The sequence below is a fragment of the Mandrillus leucophaeus genome, unplaced genomic scaffold (genome assembly GCF_000951045.1).
Source record: "Mandrillus leucophaeus isolate KB7577 unplaced genomic scaffold, Mleu.le_1.0 Scaffold537, whole genome shotgun sequence".
In the NCBI taxonomy this organism is placed as follows: Eukaryota; Metazoa; Chordata; class Mammalia; order Primates; family Cercopithecidae; genus Mandrillus; species Mandrillus leucophaeus.
Genome location: NW_012105775.1, coordinates 1235121 through 1240268, shown reverse-complemented (window position 1 = coordinate 1240268; position 5148 = coordinate 1235121). Strand labels below are relative to the sequence as shown.

General features: G+C 40.1%; 1 protein-coding gene across 1 annotated transcript in view; it reads left to right on the top strand.

The window, feature by feature from the left end:
- SIPA1L2 (signal-induced proliferation-associated 1 like 2) overlaps nt 1–5148 on the top strand; it is a 241689-nt gene that overhangs the window by 1070 nt on the left and 235471 nt on the right. The gene's annotated exons all lie outside the window — the stretch shown is intronic.

Genomic DNA, 5148 nt, shown 5'->3' with positions numbered 1-5148 from the left:
GGGGCACGGGGCAGGGTCCGGCTTGTAGACGCAGATGCACCCGCGCTCCCGGGCCCAGGCTGGGAGAGGAGCCGTCGCCGCCTGTTCTCTCCAAGTTATCGATCGTCTGAAAGGTTATTCCCGTGTCGGCGACACAGGCACTGAGGAGGACCTCCTCCAGGTGCCCAGAACTCCGCTCTGACTAACGCTCTCTGGAAGGGCTCGCGGTTGCCCGACGCAGCTCCCCCGGCGCGCCTGGCGGGCTGACGCCGAACTTGCTGCGGGGCTAATTCCCTTTCTAGAAGGGGTGCGCCCCGAGCGCGCGCCCTCACCGGGACGGATCCCTCTTTGTAAGACCGTGAGCAGCCGGGCGAGCGCCCTTCTCACTCAGCGCGACCTTTCTTCCCACTTTGCCAGCTCCTGTGCCTCCCCGGGTCTTCCCGTGTCAGTGAGGGTAGTTTGCCCACGTCCTAGGAATATCCCCAGGAAAACCTACAGATTAATTTTCAGCCGTGCCGCAAACCCAAAGAATCAATTTCGGCTCATCATCTACAAGAGGAGCCGAGGCTTCTCGGAAAGAGAGAACAACTTGGCATTACTCTTCTGGGAGATATTTGTCATCATTAACCTGCTTCAGTTAAATTAATTCAGCCCAAGATGACTCTGGCCTGAGTACTGGAAAAAATCAAGTGCATTGGTCACGGAGTTATGCTCAACAAAACACGATTTTGGTCAAAATAAAATTGTAGACATTTTTGATTTGGTTAGATTGAGACTGGGTTTTGACAAGGATGGCTTTTTTCAAAAATCAAGGAAAAAAACCCTCAAAGAATCTTGGTGGTTCTCATGGCTTTGCTCAGTAAGTTCAAAATAGTCGCACAGATTTTTCTTTTCTTTGCCTCTTTTGTCTGCAGTCTCCATTCTAAATGTTAACACTAGATGGCTTTCTTATGACAGACATTTAGTAAACTGCCCATTTGAGTTGCGTTTTTTGTGCAGCCTAGGTTGTAATTTTTCTAGTGTTACAATTAGTAATTGAAGAAAAAAGATCTCCCAAACTGTTGCTTTTTATTACTTTCCTAGAAAACCTACACATACCAGTATCTTTGCGGATATTGAGAGGTGGCCTATTATTTTTGGCATTCCTAAAGTTGAATTTCAAGAGACAACTTGGTTACTGTATTTAGTTACATCATTTAAGAATGTCTGTTTCATGTTTGGACTTACTTAAAGAATTCAGAGTTCTGTTTTGTCATCCCGTTTAGACAATATTTCCACTTAAAAGATGTTTACTGCTTGATTGAATTTCACTGCTTGATTCAGAGTTATAAGAGAGTATTATTCATGAGAAAATGCCATCTTAAGTTTTGGGTATAAATCACGTTGATTCCTCCTAAAGGATTCCATTGATCCATTTTGGGAAGAGATGCAGTTAAAGTATCTGCATGATTCATACCAGGGATTGTGTTAGGGACATCTTCTCCCCAGAGGATATTTGATTTTTTCATTTCTAAGCACAAACCCTTTTATGACAAGCACAATAGCCCGTAGTTTCAGCAGTAACAGCAGCAGCAGGCTCCCAGTGATGTTTTTTAAGCACTTTTATTCTAAAGCAAGATCATGGCAGCCTGTCCAAATCTTGCCTAGGTAGGCAAACTTATTTATACGCTGGATAAATATCTTGAAATTATCTTGGTAGCGCTCATTTATTGTGTGCCTTGCCCAGCTTAAAATAAGACATATTGAATTTGTTCTAAATTAGAGTGTATTCATAAATAGCTGAAGGAAAAAGAAAAAAGAAAAACTACAGAGCAAACATCTGGGAAGTAGGAAATGAAATCAGAAACAGCTTTTATCAGTACCCACATGCTACCTATAGATGGGGTGAAATGAACTTGTATAAGAAGCAGTGTAAGCACTTGGTCCGGAAAATAAAGCAAGAGCTGGATCATAGGTATGGGGGTGGAGCTTCTGGCTTTTAGTATGGGCCACAGATTTTACCCAGTTGCTTTAAGTATATGTTTTTCATTAAATGCTTTTTATGTATTTAAATCATGGATTTTCTCAAAGAGCTTTAAATGTATGGAATGTAACTTTTAGTCTAATAGGGGAATTATCAGATCATGATTTGGTTTCTATGATGCTTACTGTAGTTAAAGCTGTGTAATATGAATTTGGAAGGTGTTTTTTTTTTTTTTTTTCTCTCCCCGTTCCCCAAGACTGGGATGGTGTTTTGAAGGGTTCCTTGATACCTGAGCTTAGTAAACACTTGCCCACCTTGTGGGTCTTTTTACCTGAGGCAAAGGGGAAGCGGGTTATTATTTTGAAATTAGCAGTCAATCTATTTCTTAAAGTAAGGAAATACTAGCTACCCTGAAAAACCAGTTGTTTGGTAGTTGAAACTGGTTTAAAAGCACTATGTTTGGGCATTGAAACTAGTTTAAATGGGATTGTGTTTCCTGCATACTTTGCAAAGAACTATGTGTTTATGTGAATACGGCCCCTTGCCCCCAACCATAATTGGTAAATAAGTGCAGGGTTATTTTTTGAGATTGAGGAAGGCATTGAGTTTTTGAACTTCTGATCAATTTATGGTGGTGATTTAGGATTACAAATCCTGTTAAAGACATACTGAATTTAAAGAAAATTTAGCCTGGGGTATTAATTGAAAAGCTGCTTTTTTTTTTTTTTTTTTCTGTATTGAACTTCAACGAAATACAAAGTACAGTCCTAGAGAATACTGAACCGTGTTCTAGGTTTTCTACTTCTGTTAATGTGCCTAATTCACTTGCAGGATGAGAGTAGAAAAAGCTTTAGGCACAGACAGGAACCTTGAGCTTCCTGCCTCTACCACCTGTCACGAATGAATTTGGATGAAAGTATTTTCATGATCCCTTACAGCACCAAAATGTGGGGTTTCTTTAACGTGTAAAACGAATGTATTAGAGTAATGAAAATGCCTGTCTGACTGGGATAGTTTACATTTTTCATGATTATGTCATTTCTTTGCCTTGACCTATAGTAAGTTTATATGTGAATGCTTTGCATGAGGATCATAGCTACTTGGTTTACCTTGAAATCGATGATTCAGAAATTGCTTTTTCTGTTCCAATTGCATTTAGCTATGACGCCTTTTAAAAGAGTGGTAACAATGTGATAGGAATTTAAAAGCCTCCCAACTTTAGACATAGATTATTTTGATCCTTTCTGAACTTAATTCATAAACTTTGCTTCCAAAGAATAGCAGTTGTAGAAGGGAGCCAGATCTTGACTCACTGTTGAGGTTCTGCTTCTTGAGAGATTTCATATTCAGTGAAACCCAATTCCTTGGTTCGTTTTCCCACCCCAGTACTATATAGCCAAGTTGGGTGGTAGGAAGGGAGAAAATATGCAGCAAGTCGAGTCTAGTTGTCATAGCATCTTTGGACCAGAAAGGACCTTAAAAATTGTCTCGTCATGTTGTTCCTATACCTTTTGTTTTCATCTGCCTGTAAAATGAAAACAAACAAGCAAACAAACAAACAAACAAGAAAATATTAGGGATTGCCAGATATGTCAGCATTTAATGTTGCTGCATAAGTGTGTTGAAAATTGACAACAGCAGTTACTACTTATTGTCAATGCATTTCGTCAAAATACGTTTGATGTACCAAAAAAAAGAAAAGGTGGGGAAACGGGGAAGAATATGTATGCTGTCAGGCCTAAAGGAGAGTTCTTCCTATCCAGAGAGGAGCTGTGTTAAAACTACCCCGCTCGTGATTTATAGCTATCCTAACACGGACACTTTTGTTTTGCATAGGTCAATGAAAACTTCACTAAGGACCAGGGTTTGGAAATCACTGAGTAGCTCAACTAACCCTTCTTTGATATTTGGATCCTTTTATATAATCTCTATATAAGTGGTCTTCCAGTAATACCTGAACATTGCAAGTAACGGGTGGGGGTCTCCACCTTTTACTGGTTTTGAGTACTAGAAAGTTTTTTTGGCCTACAGAACTGAAATCTAATTCTGCTTGTTTATTCAAATTCTACTGCCTTGGTGGCCTACAGAACAAATCCTTCAGTGTCTGTCAGAGTTGGGCTCCTGGCTGGTGTAACGTGACCTGTGTAGAGTAGAGCAGGAGTGTGTGTCATAGGTTGCATGTTGCTTGCACTGATATAGTCCAAGTTTGCATTTGCTTTTCCGGTGGTCAGACTCAACGAGTTTCCTGTTCACCAAACACCCCCGAGCCGTTAATCACATGCTGCCATTGAACCTCGTCTTCCCATCTTGCGCTGATGTCACTGCAAAGTCTAACATTTATTGTGCTGTGGTTTTGCTTTATTTTAGCTGATTCTTCCCATCATGCTTTTTGGAATTTGATCATATTATTTGGCACCTTTACCTGTGCTCCCAAAGAAATGCTGTCTGTACATTATATCAGACTCTTTTATATCTTTTATATCTTTACTTAAGCCGGTGATGAAATTGTTAAACTGGCTGAATAACACGAAGTGTGTCTCTGGAAGCTTCCCTCGAGGCTTATAAGGAGTCACAGTCTCGGTTACAGTTAACTACTAATGCTCTTAATATCTTGTAACTAGCCCATATATCTCCACCTTTTCACGTGGATATCCTGAAAGAGTGTGTCAAACCTCCTTTGCTGGTTCTACTGACCGAGTTTTGCTGAGTAATAATGAGTTCACTTTCAGTGTGTCCCTAGTAATGAGGACGCTGTTCTGCATATGAGTATGAAAATTTGTTGAATGACTGACTGGATTGAGAAACTAGGATCACACTGTGACCTGTGACCTCTGGAGGCCTTAGGAACTGCAATGCTCATAGGAAAGATCAGAATCTTGTTGGACTTTCTTCAGCTTATTTTTTGGTTTGGTATTCTCTTGTGTTGAATTGCTTTCAGATAGTAGGGAAGAACACCACAATCTCTTCTGGTTCTGTTTTAATTGGTTGATACACTTCTCTTCCTGTTTTGCTAACAAACATTTAGCCAGAAGGGGTATCTTTAACTCTGCCCATTAGAATACTCCGTATTTTTCACTTCTGCATATTTGCTTAATCTGCTGAGAGATATCCTCATTTGGTTGAGTTGCTCAAGAATAAGAACAGTCCGAAGTAGGTTATTTAGTAGTATATTCAATTACTCTTAAGTAGAAATATCTAGGTAAAGA